Source organism: Salmo salar, chromosome ssa18 (genome assembly GCF_905237065.1).
Source record: "Salmo salar chromosome ssa18, Ssal_v3.1, whole genome shotgun sequence".
Lineage (NCBI taxonomy): Eukaryota > Metazoa > Chordata > Actinopteri > Salmoniformes > Salmonidae > Salmo > Salmo salar.
This window is the reverse complement of record NC_059459.1, coordinates 68,648,038-68,672,963: the sequence shown is the minus strand read 5'-3', so window position 1 is coordinate 68,672,963 and position 24,926 is coordinate 68,648,038. Positions and strand designations below refer to the sequence as shown.

General features: G+C 42.4%; 9 non-coding genes across 9 annotated transcripts; all 9 read left to right on the top strand.

Moving 5' to 3' along the window:
* Nucleotides 1–738: 738 nt before the first annotated feature.
* trnan-guu (transfer RNA asparagine (anticodon GUU)) lies at nucleotides 739–812 on the top strand. Its single transcript has one exon. It is a non-coding gene; the product is annotated as a tRNA-Asn (tRNA).
* Nucleotides 813–6,016: 5,204 nt separating this feature from the next.
* trnad-guc (transfer RNA aspartic acid (anticodon GUC)) lies at nucleotides 6,017–6,089 on the top strand. Its single transcript has one exon. It is a non-coding gene; the product is annotated as a tRNA-Asp (tRNA).
* A 278-nt stretch (nucleotides 6,090–6,367) lies between these two features.
* Nucleotides 6,368–6,441, top strand: trnan-guu (transfer RNA asparagine (anticodon GUU)). Its single transcript has one exon. It is a non-coding gene; the product is annotated as a tRNA-Asn (tRNA).
* A 5,234-nt stretch (nucleotides 6,442–11,675) lies between these two features.
* On the top strand, nucleotides 11,676–11,747 carry trnad-guc (transfer RNA aspartic acid (anticodon GUC)). The gene has a single exon. It is a non-coding gene; the product is annotated as a tRNA-Asp (tRNA).
* A 278-nt stretch (nucleotides 11,748–12,025) lies between these two features.
* On the top strand, nucleotides 12,026–12,099 carry trnan-guu (transfer RNA asparagine (anticodon GUU)). Its single transcript has one exon. It is a non-coding gene; the product is annotated as a tRNA-Asn (tRNA).
* Nucleotides 12,100–17,323: 5,224 nt separating this feature from the next.
* Nucleotides 17,324–17,395, top strand: trnad-guc (transfer RNA aspartic acid (anticodon GUC)). Its single transcript has one exon. It is a non-coding gene; the product is annotated as a tRNA-Asp (tRNA).
* Nucleotides 17,396–17,673: 278 nt separating this feature from the next.
* Nucleotides 17,674–17,747, top strand: trnan-guu (transfer RNA asparagine (anticodon GUU)). The gene has a single exon. It is a non-coding gene; the product is annotated as a tRNA-Asn (tRNA).
* A 5,228-nt stretch (nucleotides 17,748–22,975) lies between these two features.
* On the top strand, nucleotides 22,976–23,047 carry trnad-guc (transfer RNA aspartic acid (anticodon GUC)). The gene has a single exon. It is a non-coding gene; the product is annotated as a tRNA-Asp (tRNA).
* A 278-nt stretch (nucleotides 23,048–23,325) lies between these two features.
* trnan-guu (transfer RNA asparagine (anticodon GUU)) lies at nucleotides 23,326–23,399 on the top strand. Its single transcript has one exon. It is a non-coding gene; the product is annotated as a tRNA-Asn (tRNA).
* Nucleotides 23,400–24,926: the final 1,527 nt, after the last annotated feature.

Below are 24,926 nucleotides of genomic sequence, written 5' to 3'. Positions count from 1 at the left end.
GACTGAAGGACTAAATGCGCCAGCTCGATATACCGTCATCAAATGTAAATTCAACAGTTCAACTGTTGTTTTATTAAATAAAGCATTTCAATTGGCACGGTGTATCCCTGTATGTAATAATGTCTCAATGATCATTTAATTTAGAAAAAACGTTTTCAGTGTTAAAATAGGCCCACCCCCGCAAAAAAGGTCAACAAAAATGAACAGGCACACAAGTAATGAAATACTGAGGTCCGTTTGGATATTTGAATATTCAAACAACCGTGGTCGTCTGCTGTGTGTGTGTGTGTATGCGTGTCTAAATGTGGACTTATATTGACAAAGAAGGGGATGCTGTTGCTTTAACTGAAAGTGACCTGCAGAGGTAGAATTCCAGCACACACTCAGTCCTCGTTAGGATAGTGGTCAGTATCCCCGCCTGTCACGCGGGAGACCGGGGTTCAATTCCCCCGACGGGGAGGTGAACATTTTATTGTCCTTTTACTTCACCGGGAGACGGATTGGGAGGGACATGAACAACATTTAGAAAACATCTGTCTTTGAGATAAACCACGTAGTATATACGTCTGTTCAGATCTGGATATTACCCCTCTGTTTAGCCGCACAATTATGAATGGAAGCTGAATATGTCTCTTTCTGGATAAGATAATAGCATTTTTGCAACCACGTAACGGCGGAGTGATTTCCATGAAATGAACGTGGTCCTTGTTCCACGTGGGTCCATGTCCTAGCAGTTTAGTCTCTGTGGCGCAATTGGTTAGCGCGTTAGACTGTTAATCTAAAGGTTGGTGGTTCAAGCCCACCCAGGGACGAGTGTTTTCTAATTGTTGAGCTCTGTGATGTAAGAACACTTTCCTGGAGTGTAAATTTGATGACGTGTACTCTTTTTTTAAACGTGATTGGTGAGTTGTTGAATCTAAAAGAGGAGGAGTATGATATTTTACATCCTAGTAAAATGGGTGTCAGTGGCCTGTGATCATCAGTTGCTGAATAGCTTCACCATGTATCTAAACTCCCGATAGAATGAGATCGCAGACAGCCAGGGGTCAAAGGTCAGCTTTTTACCAACTCCATGTCTGTGGCTCAATTGCTTTGAGCCTTAGACTGTTAATCTAAAGTTTTGATTTATGTGTTTCAACATACAACATGAGAACAGTCGCATTGAAACCACAGGTAAAATGGGAGGCGGTGGCCTGATTGCATATATAGCTACAGAGGGTAGTGCGTACGGCCCAGTACATCACTGGGGCTAAGCTGCCTGCCATCCAGGACCTCTACACCAGGTGGTGTCAGAGGAAGGCCCTAAAAATTGTCAAAGAGTCCAGCCACCCCAGTCATAGACTGTTCTCTCTACTACCGCATGGCAAGCCGTACCGGAGTGCCAAGTCTAGGACAAAAAGGCTTCTACACAGTTTTTACCCGCAAGCCATAAGACTCCTGAACAGGCAATGAAATGGCTACCCAAACTATTTGCATTGTGTCCCGCCAACCCCTCTTTTACGCTTTTGCTACTCTCTGTTCATCATATATGCTTAGTCACTTTAACCATATCTACATGTACATACTACCTCAACCAGCCTGACTAACCGGTGTCTGTATGTAGCCTCGCTACTTTTATAGCCTCGCTACTGTATATAGCCTGTCTTTTTACTGTTGTTTTATTTCTTTACTTACCTATTGTTCACCTAATACCTTTTTTGCACTATTGGTTAAGAGCCTGTAAGTAAGCAGTTCACTGTAAGGTCTACACCTGTTGTATTCGGCACACGTGACAAATAAACTTGGATTTGATTTGAAAGCAAAGGCCTGTGGTTTTATTACTGTATATCTCGACCGTTTTGTTAGGAAAATATAAATCTGGCTCAAAGGACCATATTTTTGTATATAGATAAGCATCCTTCTCGAAGGACCATATACATCATCAATATATATTAACAGTGGTGGAAAAAGAACCCAATTGTCATACTTGAGTAAAAGTAAAGATGCTTTAAAAGAAAATGACTCAAGTAAAAGTTACTCCAGTAGTAAAATCTAAACGTTTTTGGTTTTAAATGTACTTGAGTATCAAAAGTAAAAGTGTAAATCATTTAAAATGTGTTATATTAAGCAAACCAAACAACACGATTATCTTATTTTTTTATTTACGGAGAGCCAGGGGCACGGTTCACCACTCAGCCACAATTTACAAACAAATCATTTGTGTTTAGTGAGTCTGCCAGATAAGAGGCAGTAGGGATGACCCGGGATGTTCTCTTGATAAGTGCGTGAATTGCACGATTTTCCTGTCCTGCTAAGCATTCAAAATGTAACGACTTCTTATGGGTGTCAGGGAAAATGTATGGAGTAAAAAGTACATTATTCTCTTTAGAAATGTAGTGAAGTAAAAGTAGTCCAAAATATGATTAGTTAAGTACAGATACCCCAAAAACGACTTAAGAATTACTTTAAAGTATTTTTACTTAAGTACTTTACACCACTGTATATTAATCTGGCTCGACGGACTATATCATGATATATATATATATATATATATATATATATACATACAGTGCTCAAAAAAATAAAGGGAACACTTAAACAACACAATGTAACTCCAAGTCAATCACACTTCTGTGAAATCAAACTGTCCACTTAGGAAGCAACACTGATTGACAATAAATTTCACATGCTGTTGTGCAAATGGAATAGACAACAGGTGGAAATTATAGGCAATTAGCAAGACACCCCCAATAAAGGAGTGGTTCTGCAGGTGGGGACCACAGACCACTTCTCAGTTCCTATGCTTCCTGGCTGATGTTTTGGTCACTTTTGAATGCTGGCGGTGCTTTCACTCTAGTGGTAGCATGAGACGGAGTCTACAACCCACACAAGTGGCTCAGGTAGTGCAGCTCATCCAGGATGGCACATCAATGCGAGCTGTGGCAAGAAGGTTTGCTGTGTCTGTCAGCGTAGTGTCCAGAGCATGGAGGCGCTACCAGGAGACAGGCCAGTACATCAGGAGACGTGGAGAAGGCCGTAGGAGGGCAACAACCCAGCAGCAGGTCCGCTACCTCCGCCTTTGTGCAAGGAGAAGCAGGAGAAGCACTGCCAGAGCCCTGCAAAATGACCTCCAGCAGGCCACAAATGTGCATGTGTCTGATCAAACGGTCAGAAACAGACTCCATGAGGGTGGTATGAGGGCCCGACGTCCACAGGTGGGGGTTGTGCTTACAGCCCAACACCGTGCAGGACGTTTGGCATTTGCCAGAGAACACCAAGATTGGCAAATTCGCCACTGGCGCCCTGTGCTCTTCACAGATGAAAGCACGTTCACACTGAGCACGTGACAGACGTGACAGAGTCTGGAGACGCCGTGGAGAACGTTCTGCTGCCTGCAACATCCTCCAGCATGACCGGTTTGGCGGTGGGTCAGTCATGGTGTGGTGTGGGGTGGGGTGGGTGGCATTTCTTTGGGGGGCCGCACAGCCCTCCATGTGCTCGCCAGAGGTAGCCTGACTGCCATTAGGTACCGAGATGAGATCCTCAGACCCCTTGTGAGACCATATGCTGGTTCAGTTGGCCCTGGGTTCCTCCTAATGCAAGACAATGCTAGACCTCATGTGGCTGGAGTGTGTCAGCAGTTCCTACAAGAGGAAAGGCATTGATCCTATGGACTGGCCCGCCCGTTCCCCAGACCTGAATCCAATTGAGCACATCTGGGACATCATGTCTCGCTCCATCCACCAACGCCACGTTGCACCACAGACTGTCCAAGAGTTGGCGGATGCTTTAGTCCAGGTCTCGGAGGAGATCCCTCAGGAGACCATCCGCCACCTCATCAGGAGCATGCCCAGGCGTTGTAGGGAGGTCATACAGGCACGTGGAGGCCACACACACTACTGAGCCTCATTTTGACTTGTTTTAAGGACATTACATCAAAGTTGGATCAGCTTGTAGTGTGGTTTTCCACTTTAATTTTGAGTGTGACTCCAAATCCAGACCTCCATGGGTTGATAAATTGGATTTCCATTGATTATTTTTGTGTGATTTTGTTGTCAGCACATTCAACTATGTAAAGAAAAAAGTATTTAATAAGATTATTTCTTTCATTCAGATCGAGGATGTGTTGTTTAAGTGTTCCCTTTATTTTTTTGATCAGTATATATATATATATATATATATATATATATATATATATTTTAATGCGGTACATCATTACTTTAAGAAGCGAAGGTCAGTCAATCTGGAAAATTTCAACAACTTTGAAAGTTTCTTCAAGCGCAGTCGCAAAAACCATCAAGCGCTATGATGAAACTGGCTCTCATGAGGACCGCCACAGGAAAGGAAGACCCAGAGTTAGCTCTGCTGCGGAGAAAAAGTTCATTCGAGTTACCAGCCTCAGAAATTGCAGCCCAAATAAATGCTTCACAGAGTTCAAGTAACAGACACATCTCAACATCAACTGTTCAGAAGAGACTACGTGAATCAGGCCTTCATGGTCGAATTGCTGTAAAACAAAAACATTACTAAAGGACACCAATAATATGAAGAGACTTGCTTGGGCCAAGAAACACGAGCAATGGCCATTAGATTGTTGGAAATCTGTCCTTTGGTCTGACTCCAAATTTGAGATTTTTGGTTCCAACCGCTCTGTCTTTGTGAGACGCGGAGTAGGTGAACGCATGATCTCCGCGTGTGTGATTCCCACCGTGAAGCAAGGAGGAGGTGTGATGGTGTGGGGATGCTTTGCTGGTGACACTGTTGGTGATTTTATTTAGAATTCAAGGCACACTTAACCAGCATTGCTACCACAGTATTCTGCAGCGATACGCCATCCCATCTGGTTTGCGCTTAGTGGGACTATCATTTGTTTTTCAACAGGACAATGACCCAACACACCTCCAGGCTGTGTAAGGGCTATTTGACCAAGAAGGAGAGTGATGGAGTGCTGCATCAAATGACCTGGCCTCCACAATCACCTGATTGAGAGAGTTTGGGATGAGTTGGACCGCAGAGTGAAGGAAAAGCAGCCAACAAGTGCTCAGCATTTGTGGGAACTCCTTCAAGACTGTTGAAAAGCATTCCAGGTGCAGCTGGTGGAGAGAATGCCAAGAGTGTGCAAAGCTGTCATCAAGACAAAGGGTGGCTACTTTGAAGAATATAAAATATATTTTTATTTCTTTAACACTTTTTTAGTTACTACAAGATACCATGTGTTATTTTATAGTTTTGATGTCTTCACTTTTATTCTACAATGTAGAAAATAGTAAAAAATCTAGAAAAAAAAAACCTTGAATGAGTAGGTGTGTCCCAACTTTTGACTGGTTCTGGATATGTGTATGTATGTCTATATTAATCTGGTTTGAGGAACAATAAATTCAGAATCTATTATCCACTCTTGTTACTGCTAGAACTTCTTTTCATTTTCAGCAACCCCCATTATGATAAATCACTGTATATCACCTTGTATAACTTTGAGAAAATTCTAATGAATGTATTTTGTCTCGTTGTTTAAAGTGTGCGCAGGACTTGTTTATAGGAAAATGTTGGTATCGTGTTTGTTAGGGATGGTTGTCAGAGTTGACCGTGTTTGTTTGGGATAGTTGTCAGAGTTGACCGTGTTTGTTAGGGATGGGTTGTCAAGAGTTGACTGAAGGACTAAATGCGCCAGCTCGATATACCGTCATCAAATGTAAATTCAACAGTTCAACTGTTGTTTTATTAAATAAAGCATTTCAATTGGCACGGTGTATCCCTGTATGTAATAATGTCTCAATGATCATTTAATTTAGAAAAAACGTTTTCAGTGTTAAAATAGGCCCACCCCCGCAAAAAAGGTCAACAAAAATGAACAGGCACACAAGTAATGAAATACTGAGGTCCGTTTGGATATTTGAATATTCAAACAACCGTGGTCGTCTGCTGTGTGTGTGTGTGTTTATGCGTGTCTAAATGTGGACTTATATTGACAAAGAAGGGGATGCTGTTGCTTTAACTGAAAGTGACCTGCAGAGGTAGAATTCCAGCACACACTCAGTCCTCGTTAGTATAGTGGTCAGTATCCCCGCCTGTCACGCGGGAGACCGGGGTTCAATTCCCCCGACGGGGAGGTGAACATTTTATTGTCCTTTTACTTCACCGGGAGACGGATTGGGAGGGACATGAACAACATTTAGAAAACATCTGTCTTTGAGATAAACCACGTAGTATATACGTCTGTTCAGATCTGGATATTACCCCTCTGTTTAGCCGCACAATTATGAATGGAAGCTGAATATGTCTCTTTCTGGATAAGATAATAGCATTTTTGCAACCACGTAACGGCGGAGTGATTTCCATGAAATGAACGTGGTCCTTGTTCCACGTGGGTCCATGTCCTAGCAGTTTAGTCTCTGTGGCGCAATTGGTTAGCGCGTTAGACTGTTAATCTAAAGGTTGGTGGTTCAAGCCCACCCAGGGACGAGTGTTTTCTAATTGTTGAGCTCTGTGATGTAAGAACACTTTCCTGGAGTGTAAATTTGATGACGTGTACTCTTTTTTTAAACGTGATTGGTGAGTTGTTGAATCTAAAAGAGGAGGAGTATGATATTTTACATCCTAGTAAAATGGGTGTCAGTGGCCTGTGATCATCAGTTGCTGAATAGCTTCACCATGTATCTAAACTCCCGATAGAATGAGATCGCAGACAGCCAGGGGTCAAAGGTCAGCTTTTTACCAACTCCATGTCTGTGGCTCAATTGCTTTGAGCCTTAGACTGTTAATCTAAAGTTTTGATTTATGTGTTTCAACATACAACATGAGAACAGTCGCATTGAAACCACAGGTAAAATGGGAGGCGGTGGCCTGATTGCATATATAGCTACAGAGGGTAGTGCGTACGGCCCAGTACATCACTGGGGCTAAGCTGCCTGCCATCCAGGACCTCTACACCAGGTGGTGTCAGAGGAAGGCCCTAAAAATTGTCAAAGAGTCCAGCCACCCCAGTCATAGACTGTTCTCTCTACTACCGCATGGCAAGCCGTACCGAGTGCCAAGTCTAGGACAAAAAGGCTTCTACACAGTTTTTACCCGCAAGCCATAAGACTCCTGAACAGGCAATGAAATGGCTACCCAAACTATTTGCATTGTGTCCCGCCAACCCCTCTTTTACGCTTTTGCTACTCTCTGTTCATCATATATGCTTAGTCACTTTAACCATATCTACATGTACATACTACCTCAACCAGCCTGACTAACCGGTGTCTGTATGTAGCCTCGCTACTTTTATAGCCTCGCTACTGTATATAGCCTGTCTTTTTACTGTTGTTTTATTTCTTTACTTACCTATTGTTCACCTAATACCTTTTTTGCACTATTGGTTAAGAGCCTGTAAGTAAGCAGTTCACTGTAAGGTCTACACCTGTTGTATTCGGCACACGTGACAAATAAACTTGGATTTGATTTGAAAGCAAAGGCCTGTGGTTTTATTACTGTATATCTCGACCGTTTTGTTAGGAAAATATAAATCTGGCTCAAAGGACCATATTTTTGTATATAGATAAGCATCCTTCTCGAAGGACCATATACATCATCAATATATATTAACAGTGGTGGAAAAAGAACCCAATTGTCATACTTGAGTAAAAGTAAAGATGCTTTAAAAGAAAATGACTCAAGTAAAAGTTACTCCAGTAGTAAAATCTAAACGTTTTTGGTTTTAAATGTACTTGAGTATCAAAAGTAAAAGTGTAAATCATTTAAAATGTGTTATATTAAGCAAACCAAACAACACGATTATCTTATTTTTTAATTTACGGAGAGCCAGGGGCACGGTTCACCACTCAGCCACAATTTACAAACAAATCATTTGTGTTTAGTGAGTCTGCCAGATAAGAGGCAGTAGGGATGACCCGGGATGTTCTCTTGATAAGTGCGTGAATTGCACGATTTTCCTGTCCTGCTAAGCATTCAAAATGTAACGACTTCTTATGGGTGTCAGGGAAAATGTATGGAGTAAAAAGTACATTATTCTCTTTAGAAATGTAGTGAAGTAAAAGTAGTCCAAAATATGATTAGTTAAGTACAGATACCCCAAAAAACGACTTAAGAATTACTTTAAAGTATTTTTACTTAAGTACTTTACACCACTGTATATTAATCTGGCTCGACGGACTATATCATGATATATATATATATATATATATATATATATATATATATATATATATATACATACAGTGCTCAAAAAATAAAGGGAACACTTAAACAACACAATGTAACTCCAAGTCAATCACACTTCTGTGAAATCAAACTGTCCACTTAGGAAGCAACACTGATTGACAATAAATTTCACATGCTGTTGTGCAAATGGAATAGACAACAGGTGGAAATTATAGGCAATTAGCAAGACACCCCCAATAAAGGAGTGGTTCTGCAGGTGGGGACCACAGACCACTTCTCAGTTCCTATGCTTCCTGGCTGATGTTTTGGTCACTTTTGAATGCTGGCGGTGCTTTCACTCTAGTGGTAGCATGAGACGGAGTCTACAACCCACACAAGTGGCTCAGGTAGTGCAGCTCATCCAGGATGGCACATCAATGCGAGCTGTGGCAAGAAGGTTTGCTGTGTCTGTCAGCGTAGTGTCCAGAGCATGGAGGCGCTACCAGGAGACAGGCCAGTACATCAGGAGACGTGGAGAAGGCCGTAGGAGGGCAACAACCCAGCAGCAGGTCCGCTACCTCCGCCTTTGTGCAAGGAGAAGCAGGAGAAGCACTGCCAGAGCCCTGCAAAATGACCTCCAGCAGGCCACAAATGTGCATGTGTCTGATCAAACGGTCAGAAACAGACTCCATGAGGGTGGTATGAGGGCCCGACGTCCACAGGTGGGGGTTGTGCTTACAGCCCAACACCGTGCAGGACGTTTGGCATTTGCCAGAGAACACCAAGATTGGCAAATTCGCCACTGGCGCCCTGTGCTCTTCACAGATGAAAGCACGTTCACACTGAGCACGTGACAGACGTGACAGAGTCTGGAGACGCCGTGGAGAACGTTCTGCTGCCTGCAACATCCTCCAGCATGACCGGTTTGGCGGTGGGTCAGTCATGGTGTGGTGTGGGGTGGGGTGGGTGGCATTTCTTTGGGGGGCCGCACAGCCCTCCATGTGCTCGCCAGAGGTAGCCTGACTGCCATTAGGTACCGAGATGAGATCCTCAGACCCCTTGTGAGACCATATGCTGGTTCAGTTGGCCCTGGGTTCCTCCTAATGCAAGACAATGCTAGACCTCATGTGGCTGGAGTGTGTCAGCAGTTCCTACAAGAGGAAAGGCATTGATCCTATGGACTGGCCCGCCCGTTCCCCAGACCTGAATCCAATTGAGCACATCTGGGACATCATGTCTCGCTCCATCCACCAACGCCACGTTGCACCACAGACTGTCCAAGAGTTGGCGGATGCTTTAGTCCAGGTCTCGGAGGAGATCCCTCAGGAGACCATCCGCCACCTCATCAGGAGCATGCCCAGGCGTTGTAGGGAGGTCATACAGGCACGTGGAGGCCACACACACTACTGAGCCTCATTTTGACTTGTTTTAAGGACATTACATCAAAGTTGGATCAGCTTGTAGTGTGGTTTTCCACTTTAATTTTGAGTGTGACTCCAAATCCAGACCTCCATGGGTTGATAAATTGGATTTCCATTGATTATTTTTGTGTGATTTTGTTGTCAGCACATTCAACTATGTAAAGAAAAAAGTATTTAATAAGATTATTTCTTTCATTCAGATCGAGGATGTGTTGTTTAAGTGTTCCCTTTATTTTTTTGATCAGTATATATATATATATATATATATATATATATATATATATATATATATATATTTAACGGCGGTACATCATTACTTTAAGAAGCGAAGGTCAGTCAATCTGGAAAATTTCAACAACTTTGAAAGTTTCTTCAAGCGCAGTCGCAAAAACCATCAAGCGCTATGATGAAACTGGCTCTCATGAGGACCGCCACAGGAAAGGAAGACCCAGAGTTAGCTCTGCTGCGGAGAAAAAGTTCATTCGAGTTACCAGCCTCAGAAATTGCAGCCCAAATAAATGCTTCACAGAGTTCAAGTAACAGACACATCTCAACATCAACTGTTCAGAAGAGACTACGTGAATCAGGCCTTCATGGTCGAATTGCTGTAAAACAAAAACATTACTAAAGGACACCAATAATATGAAGAGACTTGCTTGGGCCAAGAAACACGAGCAATGGCCATTAGATTGTTGGAAATCTGTCCTTTGGTCTGACTCCAAATTTGAGATTTTTGGTTCCAACCGCTCTGTCTTTGTGAGACGCGGAGTAGGTGAACGCATGATCTCCGCGTGTGTGATTCCCACCGTGAAGCAAGGAGGAGGTGTGATGGTGTGGGGATGCTTTGCTGGTGACACTGTTGGTGATTTTATTTAGAATTCAAGGCACACTTAACCAGCATTGCTACCACAGTATTCTGCAGCGATACGCCATCCCACCTGGTTTGCGCTTAGTGGGACTATCATTTGTTTTTCAACAGGACAATGACCCAACACACCTCCAGGCTGTGTAAGGGCTATTTGACCAAGAAGGAGAGTGATGGAGTGCTGCATCAAATGACCTGGCCTCCACAATCACCTGATTGAGAGAGTTTGGGATGAGTTGGACCGCAGAGTGAAGGAAAAGCAGCCAACAAGTGCTCAGCATTTGTGGGAACTCCTTCAAGACTGTTGAAAAGCATTCCAGGTGCAGCTGGTGGAGAGAATGCCAAGAGTGTGCAAAGCTGTCATCAAGACAAAGGGTGGCTACTTTGAAGAATATAAAATATATTTTTATTTCTTTAACACTTTTTTAGTTACTACAAGATACCATGTGTTATTTTATAGTTTTGATGTCTTCACTTTTATTCTACAATGTAGAAAATAGTAAAAAATCTAGAAAAAAAAAACCTTGAATGAGTAGGTGTGTCCCAACTTTTGACTGGTTCTGGATATGTGTATGTATGTCTATATTAATCTGCTTTGAGGAACAATAAATTCAGAATCTATTATCCACTCTTGTTACTGCTAGAACTTCTTTTCATTTTCAGCAACCCCCATTATGATAAATCACTGTATATCACCTTGTATAACTTTGAGAAAATTCTAATGAATGTATTTTGTCTCGTTGTTTAAAGTGTGCGCAGGACTTGTTTATAGGAAAATGTTGGTATCGTGTTTGTTAGGGATGGTTGTCAGAGTTGACCGTGTTTGTTTGGGATAGTTGTCAGAGTTGACCGTGTTTGTTAGGGATGGTTGTCAAGAGTTGACTGAAGGACTAAATGCGCCAGCTCGATATACCGTCATCAAATGTAAATTCAACAGTTCAACTGTTGTTTTATTAAATAAAGCATTTCAATTGGCACGGTGTATCCATGTATGTAATAATGTCTCAATGATCATTTAATTTAGAAAAAACGTTTTCAGTGTTAAAATAGGCCCACCCCCGCAAAAAAGGTCAACAAAAATGAACAGGCACACAAGTAATGAAATACTGAGGTCCGTTTGGATATTTGAATATTCAAACAACCGTGGTCGTCTGCTGTGTGTGTGTGTGTGTGTATGCGTGTCTAAATGTGGACTTATATTGACAAAGAAGGGGATGCTGTTGCTTTAACTGAAAGTGACCTGCAGAGGTAGAATTCCAGCACACACTCAGTCCTCGTTAGTATAGTGGTCAGTATCCCCGCCTGTCACGCGGGAGATCGGGGTTCAATTCCCCGACGGGGAGGTGAACATTTTATTGTCCTTTTACTTCAACGGGAGACGAATTGGGAGGGACATGAACAACATTTAGAAAACATCTGTCTTTGAGATAAACCACGTAGTATATACGTCTGTTCAGATCTGGATATTACCCCTCTGTTTAGCCGCACAATTATGAATGGAAGCTGAATATGTCTCTTTCTGGATAAGATAATAGCATTTTTGCAACCACGTAACGGCGGAGTGATTTCCATGAAATGAACGTGGTCCTTGTTCCACGTGGGTCCATGTCCTAGCAGTTTAGTCTCTGTGGCGCAATTGGTTAGCGCGTTAGACTGTTAATCTAAAGGTTGGTGGTTCAAGCCCACCCAGGGACGAGTGTTTTCTAATTGTTGAGCTCTGTGATGTAAGAACACTTTCCTGGAGTGTAAATTTGATGACGTGTACTCTTTTTTTAAACGTGATTGGTGAGTTGTTGAATGTAAAAGAGGAGGAGTATGATATTTTACATCCTAGTAAAATGGGTGTCAGTGGCCTGTGATCATCAGTTGCTGAATAGCTTCACCATGTATCTAAACTCCAGATAGAATGAGATCGCAGACAGCCAGGGGTCAAAGGTCAGCTTTTTACCAACTCCATGTCTGTGGCTCAATTGCTTTGAGCCTTAGACTGTTAATCTAAAGTTTTGATTTATGTGTTTCAACATACAACATGAGAACAGTCGCATTGAAACCACAGGTAAAATGGGAGGCGGTGGCCTGATTGCATATATAGCTACAGAGGGTAGTGCGTACGGCCCAGTACATCACTGGGGCTAAGCTGCCTGCCATCCAGGACCTCTACACCAGGTGGTGTCAGAGGAAGGCCCTAAAAATTGTCAAAGAGTCCAGCCACCCCAGTCATAGACTGTTCTCTCTACTACCGCATGGCAAGCCGTACCGGAGTGCCAAGTCTAGGACAAAAAGGCTTCTACACAGTTTTTACCCGCAAGCCATAAGACTCCTGAACAGGCAATGAAATGGCTACCCAAACTATTTGCATTGTGTCCCGCCAACCCCTCTTTTACGCTTTTGCTACTCTCTGTTCATCATATATGCTTAGTCACTTTAACCATATCTACATGTACATACTACCTCAACCAGCCTGACTAACCGGTGTCTGTATGTAGCCTCGCTACTTTTATAGCCTCGCTACTGTATATAGCCTGTCTTTTTACTGTTGTTTTATTTCTTTACTTACCTATTGTTCACCTAATACCTTTTTTGCACTATTGGTTAAGAGCCTGTAAGTAAGCAGTTCACTGTAAGGTCTACACCTGTTGTATTCGGCACACGTGACAAATAAACTTGGATTTGATTTGAAAGCAAAGGCCTGTGGTTTTATTACTGTATATCTCGACCGTTTTGTTAGGAAAATATAAATCTGGCTCAAAGGACCATATTTTTGTATATAGATAAGCATCCTTCTCGAAGGACCATATACATCATCAATATATATTAACAGTGGTGGAAAAAGAACCCAATTGTCATACTTGAGTAAAAGTATAGATACCAGTGGTGGAAAAAGTATCCAATTTTCATACTTGAGTAAAAGTAAAGATGCTTTAAAAGAAAATGACTCAAGTAAAAGTTACTCCAGTAGTAAAATCTAAACGTTTTTGGTTTTAAATGTACTTGAGTATCAAAAGTAAAAGTGTAAATCATTTAAAATGTGTTATATTAAGCAAACCAAACAACACGATTATCTTATTTTTTAATTTACGGAGAGCCAGGGGCACGGTTCACCACTCAGCCACAATTTACAAACAAATCATTTGTGTTTAGTGAGTCTGCCAGATAAGAGGCAGTAGGGATGACCCGGGATGTTCTCTTGATAAGTGCGTGAATTGCACGATTTTCCTGTCCTGCTAAGCATTCAAAATGTAACGACTTCTTATGGGTGTCAGGGAAAATGTATGGAGTAAAAAGTACATTATTCTCTTTAGAAATGTAGTGAAGTAAAAGTAGTCCAAAATATGATTAGTTAAGTACAGATACCCCAAAAAACGACTTAAGAATTACTTTAAAGTATTTTTACTTAAGTACTTTACACCACTGTATATGAATCTGGCTCGACGGACTATATCATTTAGTTATATATATATATATATACATACAGTGCTCAAAAAAATAAAGGGAACACTTAAACAACACAATGTAACTCCAAGTCAATCACACTTCTGTGAAATCAAACTGTCCACTTAGGAAGCAACACTGATTGACAATAAATTTCACATGCTGTTGTGCAAATGGAATAGACAACAGGTGGAAATTATAGGCAATTAGCAAGACACCCCCAATAAAGGAGTGGTTCTGCAGGTGGGGACCACAGACCACTTCTCAGTTCCTATGCTTCCTGGCTGATGTTTTGGTCACTTTTGAATGCTGGCGGTGCTTTCACTCTAGTGGTAGCATGAGACGGAGTCTACAACCCACACAAGTGGCTCAGGTAGTGCAGCTCATCCAGGATGGCACATCAATGCGAGCTGTGGCAAGAAGGTTTGCTGTGTCTGTCAGCGTAGTGTCCAGAGCATGGAGGCGCTACCAGGAGACAGGCCAGTACATCAGGAGACGTGGAGAAGGCCGTAGGAGGGCAACAACCCAGCAGCAGGTCCGCTACCTCCGCCTTTGTGCAAGGAGAAGCAGGAGAAGCACTGCCAGAGCCCTGCAAAATGACCTCCAGCAGGCCACAAATGTGCATGTGTCTGATCAAACGGTCAGAAACAGACTCCATGAGGGTGGTATGAGGGCCCGACGTCCACAGGTGGGGGTTGTGCTTACAGCCCAACACCGTGCAGGACGTTTGGCATTTGCCAGAGAACACCAAGATTGGCAAATTCGCCACTGGCGCCCTGTGCTCTTCACAGATGAAAGCAGGTTCACACTGAGCACGTGACAGACGTGACAGAGTCTGGAGACGCCGTGGAGAACGTTCTGCTGCCTGCAACATCCTCCAGCATGACCGGTTTGGCGTTGGGTCAGTCATGGTGTGGGGTGGGGTGGGTGGCATTTCTTTGGGGGCCGCACAGCCCTCCATGTGCTCGCCAGAGGTAGCCTGACTGCCATTAGGTACCGAGATGAGATCCTCAGACCCCTTGTGAGACCATATGCTGGTTCAGTTGGCCCTGGGTTCCTCCTAATGCAAGACAATGCTAGACCTCATGTGGCTGGAGTGTGTCAGCAGTTCCTACAAGAGGAAAGGCATTGATCCTATGGACTGGCCCGCCCGTTCCCCAGACCTGAATCCAATTGAGCACATCTGGGACATCATGTCTCGCTCCATCCACCAACGCCACGTTGCACCACAGACTGTCCAAGAGTTGGCGGATGCTTTAGTCCAGGTCTGGGAGGAGATCCCTCAGGAGACCATCCGCCACCTCATCAGGAGCATGCCCAGGCGTTGTAGGGGAGGTCATACAGGCACGTGGAGGCCACACACACTACTGAGCCTCATTTTGACTTGTTTTAAGGACATTACATCAAAGTTGGATCAGCTTGTAGTGTGGTTTTCCACTTTAATTTTGAGTGTGACTCCAAATCCAGACCTCCATGGGTTGATAAATTGGATTTCCATTGATTATTTGTGTGTGATTTTGTTGTCAGCACATTCAACTATGTAAAGAAAAAAGTATTTAATAAGATTATTTCTTTCATTCAGATCGAGGATGTGTTGTTTAAGTGTTCCCTTTATTTTTTTGATCAGTATATATATATATATATATATATTTAACGGCGGTACATCATTACTTTAAGAAGCGAAGGTCAGTCAATCTGGAAAATTTCAACAACTTTGAAAGTTTCTTCAAGCGCAGTCGCAAAAACCATCAAGCGCTATGATGAAACTGGCTCTCATGAGGACCGCCACAGGAAAGGAAGACCCAGAGTTAGCTCTGCTGCGGAGAAAAAGTTCTTGCGAGTTACCAGCCTCAGAAATTGCAGCCCAAATAAATGCTTCACAGAGTTCAAGTAACAGACACATCTCAACATCAACTGTTCAGAAGAGACTACGTGAATCAGGCCTTCATGGTCGAATTGCTGTAAAACAAAAACATTACTAAAGGACACCAATAATATGAAGAGACTTGCTTGGGCCAAGAAACACGAGCAATGGCCATTAGATTGTTGGAAATCTGTCCTTTGGTCTGACTCCAAATTTGAGATTTTTGGTTCCAACCGCTCTGTCTTTGTGAGACGCGGAGTAGGTGAACGCATGATCTCCGCGTGTGTGATTCCCACCGTGAAGCAAGGAGGAGGTGTGATGGTGTGGGGATGCTTTGCTGGTGACACTGTTGGTGATTTTATTTAGAATTCAAGGCACACTTAACCAGCATTGCTACCACAGTATTCTGCAGCGATACGCCATCCCACCTGGTTTGCGCTTAGTGGGACTATCATTTGTTTTTCAACAGGACAATGACCCAACACACCTCCAGGCTGTGTAAGGGCTATTTGACCAAGAAGGAGAGTGATGGAGTGCTGCATCAAATGACCTGGCCTCCACAATCACCTGATTGAGAGAGTTTGGGATGAGTTGGACCGCAGAGTGAAGGAAAAGCAGCCAACAAGTGCTCAGCATTTGTGGGAACTCCTTCAAGACTGTTGAAAAGCATTCCACTTGCAGCTGGTGGAGAGAATGCCAAGAGTGTGCAAAGCTGTCATCAAGACAAAGGGTGGCTACTTTGAAGAATATAAAATATATTTTTATTTCTTTAACACTTTTTTAGTTACTACAAGATACCATGTGTTATTTTATAGTTTTGATGTCTTCACTTTTATTCTACAATGTAGAAAATAGTAAAAAATCTAGAAAAAAAAAACCTTGAATGAGTAGGTGTGTCCCAACTTTTGACTGGTTCTGGATATGTGTATGTATGTCTATATTAATCTGCTTTGAGGAACAATAAATTCAGAATCTATTATCCACTCTTGTTACTGCTAGAACTTCTTTTCATTTTCAGCAACCCCCATTATGATAAATCACTGTATATCACCTTGTATAACTTTGAGAAAATTCTAATGAATGTATTTTGTCTCGTTGTTTAAAGTGTGCGCAGGACTTGTTTATAGGAAAATGTTGGTATCGTGTTTGTTAGGGATGGTTGTCAGAGTTGACCGTGTTTGTTTGGGATAGTTGTCAGAGTTGACCGTGTTTGTTAGGGATGGTTGTCAAGAGTTGACTGAAGGACTAAATGCGCCAGCTCGATATACCGTCATCAAATGTAAATTCAACAGTTCAACTGTTGTTTTATTAAATAAAACATTTCAATTGTCACGGTGTATCCCTGTATGTAATAATGTCTCAATGATCATTTAATTTAGAAAAAACGTTTTCAGTGTTAAAATAGGCCCACCCCCGCAAAAAAAGGTCAACAAAAATGAACAGGCACACAAGTAATGAAATACTGAGGTCCGTTTGGATATTCGAATATTCAAACAACCGTGGTCGTCTGCTGTGTGTGTGTGTGTATGCGTGTCTAAATGTGGACTTATATTGACAAAGAAGGGGATGCTGTTGCTTTAACTGAAAGTGACCTGCAGAGGTAGAATTCCAGCACACACTCAGTCCTCGTTAGTATAGTGGTCAGTATCCCCGCCTGTCACGCGGGAGACCGGGGTTCAATTCCCCGACGGGGAGGTGAACATTTTATTGTCCTTTTACTTCAACGGGAGACGGATTGGGAGGGACATGAACAACATTTAGAAAACATCTGTCTTTGAGATAAACCACGTAGTATATACGTCTGTTCAGATCTGGATATTACCCCTCTGTTTAGCCGCACAATTATGAATGGAAGCTGAATATGTCTCTTTCTGGATAAGATAATAGCATTTTTGCAACCACGTAACGGCGGAGTGATTTCCATGAAATGAACGTGGTCCTTGTTCCACGTGGGTCCATGCTCTAGCAGTTTAGTCTCTGTGGCGCAATTGGTTAGCGCGTTAGACTGTTAATCTAAAGGTTGGTGGTTCAAGCCCACCCAGGGACGCGTGTTTTCTAATTGTTGAGCTCTGTGATGTAAGAACACTTTCCTGGAGTGTAAATTTGATGACGTGTACTCTTTTTTTAAACGTGATTGGTGAGTTGTTGAATGTAAAAGAGGAGGAGTATGATATTTTACATCCTAGTAAAATGGGTGTCAGTGGCCTGTGATCATCAGTTGCTGAATAGCTTCACCATGTATCTAAACTCCAGATAGAATGAGATCGCAGACAGCCAGGGGTCAAAGGTCAGCTTTTTACCAACTCCATGTCTGTGGCTCAATTGCTTTGAGCCTTAGACTGTTAATCTAAAGTTTTGATTTATGTGTTTCAACATACAACATGAGAACAGTCGCATTGAAACCACAGGTAGAATGGGAGGCGGTGGCCTGATTGCATATATAGCTACAGAGGGTAGTGCGTACGGCCCAGTACATCACTGGGGCTAAGCTTCCTGACATCCAGGACCTCTACACCAGGTGGTGTCAGAGGAAGGCCCTAAAAATTGTCAAAGAGTCCAGCCACCCCAGTCATAGACTGTTCTCTCTACTACCGCATGGCAAGCCGTACCGGAGTGCCAAGTCTAGGACAAAAAGGCTTCTACACAGTTTTTACCCGCAAGCCATAAGACTCCTGATCAGGCAATGAAATGGCTACCCAAACTATTTGCATTGTGTCCCGCCAACCCCTCTTTTACGCTTTTGCTACTCTCTGTTCATCATATATGCTTAGTCACTTTAACCATATCTACATGTACATACTACCTCAACCAGCCTGACTAACCGGTGTCTGTATGTAGCCTCGCTACTTTTATAGCCTCGCTACTGTATATAGCCTGTCTTTTTACTGTTGTTTTATTTCTTTACTTACCTATTGTTCACCTAATACCTTTTTTGCACTATTGGTTAAGAGCCTGTAAGTAAGCAGTTCACTGTAAGGTCTACACCTGTTGTATTCGGCACACGTGACAAATAAACTTGGATTTGATTTGAAAGCAAAGGCCTGTGGTTTTATTACTGTATATCTCGACCGTTTTGTTAGGAAAATATAAATCTGGCTCAAAGGACCATATTTTTGTATATAGATAAGCATCCTTCTCGAAGGACCATATACATCATCAATATATATTAACAGTGGTGGAAAAAGAACCCAATTGTCATACTTGAGTAAAAGTATAGATACCAGTGGTGGAAAAAGTATCCAATTTTCATACTTGAGTAAAAGTAAAGATGCTTTAAAAGAAAATGACTCAAGTAAAAGTTACTCCAGTAGTAAAATCTAAACGTTTTTGGTTTTAAATGTACTTGAGTATCAAAAGTAAAAGTGTAAATCATTTAAAATGTGTTATATTAAGCAAACCAAACAACACGATTATCTTATTTTTTAATTTACGGAGAGCCAGGGGCACGGTTCACCACTCAGCCACAATTTACAAACAAATCATTTGTGTTTAGTGAGTCTGCCAGATAAGAGGCAGTAGGGATGACCCGGGATGTTCTCTTGATAAGTGCGTGAATTGCACGATTTTCCTGTCCTGCTAAGCATTCAAAATGTAACGACTTCTTATGGGTGTCAGGGAAAATGTATGGAGTAAAAAGTACATTATTCTCTTTAGAAATGTAGTGAAGTAAAAGTAGTCCAAAATATGATTAGTTAAGTACAGATACCCCAAAAAACGACTTAAGAATTACTTTAAAGTATTTTTACTTAAGTACTTTACACCACTGTATATTAATCTGGCTCGACGGACTATATCATTTAGTTATATATATATATATATATACATACACTGCTCAAAAAAATAAAGGGAACACTTAAACAACACAATGTAACTCCAAGTCAATCACACTTCTGTGAAATCAAACTGTCCACTTAGGAAGCAACACTGATTGACAATAAATTTCACATGCTGTTGTGCAAATGGAATAGACAACAGGTGGAAATTATAGGCAATTAGCAAGACACCCCCAATAAAGGAGTGGTTCTGCAGGTGGGGACCACAGACCACTTCTCAGTTCCTATGCTTCCTGGCTGATGTTTTGGTCACTTTTGAATGCTGGCGGTGCTTTCACTCTAGTGGTAGCTTGAGACGGAGTCTACAACCCACACAAGTGGCTCAGGTAGTGCAGCTCATCCAGGATGGCACATCAATGCGAGCTGTGGCAAGAAGGTTTGCTGTGTCTGTCAGCGTAGTGTCCAGAGCATGGAGGCGCTACCAGGAGACAGGCCAGTACATCAGGAGACGTGGAGAAGGCCGTAGGAGGGCAACAACCCAGCAGCAGGTCCGCTACCTCCGCCTTTGTGCAAGGAGAAGCAGGAGAAGCACTGCCAGAGCCCTGCAAAATGACCTCCAGCAGGCCACAAATGTGCATGTGTCTGATCAAACGGTCAGAAACAGACTCCATGAGGGTGGTATGAGGGCCCGACGTCCACAGGTGGGGGTTGTGCTTACAGCCCAACACCGTGCAGGACGTTTGGCATTTGCCAGAGAACACCAAGATTGGCAAATTCGCCACTGGCGCCCTGTGCTCTTCACAGATGAAAGCAGGTTCACACTGAGCACGTGACAGACGTGACAGAGTCTGGAGACGCCGTGGAGAACGTTCTGCTGCCTGCAACATCCTCCAGCATGACCGGTTTGGCGTTGGGTCAGTCATGGTGTGGGGTGGGGTGGGTGGCATTTCTTTGGGGGGCCGCACAGCCCTCCATGTGCTCGCCAGAGGTAGCCTGACTGCCATTAGGTACCGAGATGAGATCCTCAGACCCCTTGTGAGACCATATGCTGTTTCAGTTGGCCCTGGGTTCCTCCTAATGCAAGACAATGCTAGACCTCATGTGGCTGGAGTGTGTCAGCAGTTCCTACAAGAGGAAAGGCATTGATCCTATGGACTGGCCCGCCCGTTCCCCAGACCTGAATCCAATTGAGCACATCTGGGACATCATGTCTCGCTCCATCCACCAACGCCACGTTGCACCACAGACTGTCCAAGAGTTGGCGGATGCTTTAGTCCAGGTCTGGGAGGAGATCCCTCAGGAGACCATCCGCCACCTCATCAGGAGCATGCCCAGGCGTTGTAGGGAGGTCATACAGGCACGTGGAGGCCACACACACTACTGAGCCTCATTTTGACTTGTTTTAAGGACATTACATCAAAGTTGGATCAGCTTGTAGTGTGGTTTTCCACTTTAATTTTGAGTGTGACTCCAAATCCAGACCTCCATGGGTTGATAAATTGGATTTCCATTGATTATTTTTGTGTGATTTTGTTGTCAGCACATTCAACTATGTAAAGAAAAAAGTATTTAATAAGATTATTTCTTTCATTCAGATCGAGGATGTGTTGTTTAAGTGTTCCCTTTATTTTTTTGATCAGTATATATATATATATATATATATATATATATATATTTTAACGGCGGTACATCATTACTTTAAGAAGCGAAGGTCAGTCAATCTGGAAAATTTCAACAACTTTGAAAGTTTCTTCAAGCGCAGTCGCAAAAACCATCAAGCGCTATGATGAAACTGGCTCTCATGAGGACCGCCACAGGAAAGGAAGACCCAGAGTTAGCTCTGCTGCGGAGAAAAAGTTCTTGCGAGTTACCAGCCTCAGAAATTGCAGCCCAAATAAATGCTTCACAGAGTTCAAGTAACAGACACATCTCAACATCAACTGTTCAGAAGAGACTACGTGAATCAGGCCTTCATGGTCGAATTGCTGTAAAACAAAAACATTACTAAAGGACACCAATAATATGAAGAGACTTGCTTGGGCCAAGAAACACGAGCAATGGCCATTAGATTGTTGGAAATCTGTCCTTTGGTCTGACTCCAAATTTGAGATTTTTGGTTCCAACCGCTCTGTCTTTGTGAGACGCGGAGTAGGTGAACGCATGATCTCCGCGTGTGTGATTCCCACCGTGAAGCAAGGAGGAGGTGTGATGGTGTGGGGATGCTTTGCTGGTGACACTGTTGGTGATTTTATTTAGAATTCAAGGCACACTTAACCAGCATTGCTACCACAGTATTCTGCAGCGATACGCCATCCCACCTGGTTTGCGCTTAGTGGGACTATCATTTGTTTTTCAACAGGACAATGACCCAACACACCTCCAGGCTGTGTAAGGGCTATTTGACCAAGAAGGAGAGTGATGGAGTGCTGCATCAAATGACCTGGCCTCCACAATCACCTGATTGAGAGAGTTTGGGATGAGTTGGACCGCAGAGTGAAGGAAAAGCAGCCAACAAGTGCTCAGCATTTGTGGGAACTCCTTCAAGACTGTTGAAAAGCATTCCACTTGCAGCTGGTGGAGAGAATGCCAAGAGTGTGCAAAGCTGTCATCAAGACAAAGGGTGGCTACTTTGAAGAATATAAAATATATTTTTATTTCTTTAACACTTTTTTAGTTACTACAAGATACCATGTGTTATTTTATAGTTTTGATGTCTTCACTTTTATTCTACAATGTAGAAAATAGTAAAAAATCTAGAAAAAAAAAACCTTGAATGAGTAGGTGTGTCCCAACTTTTGACTGGTTCTGGATATGTGTATGTATGTCTATATTAATCTGCTTTGAGGAACAATAAATTCAGAATCTATTATCCACTCTTGTTACTGCTAGAACTTCTTTTCATTTTCAGCAACCCCCATTATGATAAATCACTGTATATCACCTTGTATAACTTTGAGAAAATTCTAATGAATGTATTTTGTCTCGTTGTTTAAAGTGTGCGCAGGACTTGTTTATAGGAAAATGTTGGTATCGTGTTTGTTAGGGATGGTTGTCAGAGTTGACCGTGTTTGTTTGGGATAGTTGTCAGAGTTGACCGTGTTTGTTAGGGATGGTTGTCAAGAGTTGACTGAAGGACTAAATGCGCCAGCTCGATATACCGTCATCAAATGTAAATTCAACAGTTGTTTTATTAAATAAAGCATTTCAATTGTCACGGTGTATCCCTGTATGTAATAATGTCTCAATGATCATTTAATTTAGAAAAAACGTTTTCAGTATTAAAATAGGCCCACCCCCGCAAAAAAGGTCAACAAAAATGAACAGGCACACAAGTAATGAAATACTGAGGTCCGTTTGGATATTCGAATATTCAAACAACCGTGGTCGTCTGCTGTGTGTCTGTGTATGCGTGTCTAAATGTGGACTTATATTGACAAAGAAGGGGATGCTGTTGCTTTAACTGAAAGTGACCTGCAGAGGTAGAATACCAGCACACACTCAGTCCTCGTTAGTATAGTGGTCAGTATCCCCGCCTGTCACGCGGGAGACCGGGGTTCAATTCCCCGACGGGGAGGTGTACATTTTATTGTCCTTTTACTTCAACGGGAGACGGATTGGGAGGGACATGAACAACATTTAGAAAACATCTGTCTTTGAGATAAACCACGTAGTATATACGTCTGTTCAGATCTGGATATTACCCCTCTGTTTAGCCGCACAATTATGAATGGAAGCTGAATATGTCTCTTTCTGGATAAGATAATAGCATTTTTGCAACCACGTAACGGCGGAGTGATTTCCATGAAATGAACGTGGTCCTTGTTCCACGTGGGTCCATGTTCTAGCAGTTTAGTCTCTGTGGCGCAATTGGTTAGCGCGTTAGACTGTTAATCTAAAGGTTGGTGGTTCAAGCCCACCCAGGGACGAGTGTTTTCTAATTGTTGAGCTCTGTGATGTAAGAACACTTTCCTGGAGTGTAAATTTGATGACGTGTACTCTTTTTTTAAACGTGATTGGTGAGTTGTTGAATGTAAAAGAGGAGGAGTATGATATTTTACATCCTAGTAAAATGGGTGTCAGTGGCCTGTGATCATCAGTTGCTGAATAGCTTCACCATGTATCTAAACTCCAGATAGAATGAGATCGCAGACAGCCAGGGGTCAAAGGTCAGCTTTTTACCAACTCCATGTCTGTGGCTCAATTGCTTTGAGCCTTAGACTGTTAATCTAAAGTTTTGATTTATGTGTTTCAACATACAACATGAAAACAGTCGCATTGAAACCACAGGTAAAATGGGAGGCGGTGGCCTGATTGCATATATAGCTACAGAGGGTAGTGCGTACGGCCCAGTACATCACTGGGGCTAAGCTGCCTGCCATCCAGGACCTCTACACCAGGTGGTGTCAGAGGAAGGCCCTAAAAATTGTCAAAGAGTCCAGCCACCCCAGTCATAGACTGTTCTCTCTACTACCGCATGGCAAGCCGTACCGGAGTGCCAAGTCTAGGACAAAAAGGCTTCTACACAGTTTTTACCCGCAAGCCATAAGACTCCTGAACAGGCAATGAAATGGCTACCCAAACTATTTGCATTGTGTCCCGCCAACCCCTCTTTTACGCTTTTGCTACTCTCTGTTCATCATATATGCTTAGTCACTTTAACCATATCTACATGTACATACTACCTCAACCAGCCTGACTAACCGGTGTCTGTATGTAGCCTCGCTACTTTTATAGCCTCGCTACTGTATATAGCCTGTCTTTTTACTGTTGTTTTATTTCTTTACTTACCTATTGTTCACCTAATACCTTTTTTGCACTATTGGTTAAGAGCCTGTAAGTAAGCAGTTCACTGTAAGGTCTACACCTGTTGTATTCGGCACACGTGACAAATAAACTTGGATTTGATTTGAAAGCAAAGGCCTGTGGTTTTATTACTGTATATCTCGACCGTTTTGTTAGGAAAATATAAATCTGGCTCAAAGGACCATATTTTTGTATATAGATAAGCATCCTTCTCGAAGGACCATATACATCATCAATATATATTAACAGTGGTGGAAAAAGAACCCAATTTTCATACTTGAGTAAAAGTATAGATACCAGTGGTGGAAAAAGTATCCAATTTTTATACTTGAGTAAAAGTAAAGATGCTTTAAAAGAAAATGACTCAAGTAAAAGTTACTCCAGTAGTAAAATCTAAACGTTTTTGGTTTTAAATGTACTTGAGTATCAAAAGTAAAAGTGTAAATCATTTAAAATGTGTTATATTAAGCAAACCAAACAACACGATTATCTTATTTTTAAATTTACGGAGAGCCAGGGGCACGGTTCACCACTCAGCCACAATTTACAAACAAATCATTTGTGTTTAGTGAGTCTGCCAGATAAGAGGCAGTAGGGATGACCCGGGATGTTCTCTTGATAAGTGCGTGAATTGCACGATTTTCCTGTCC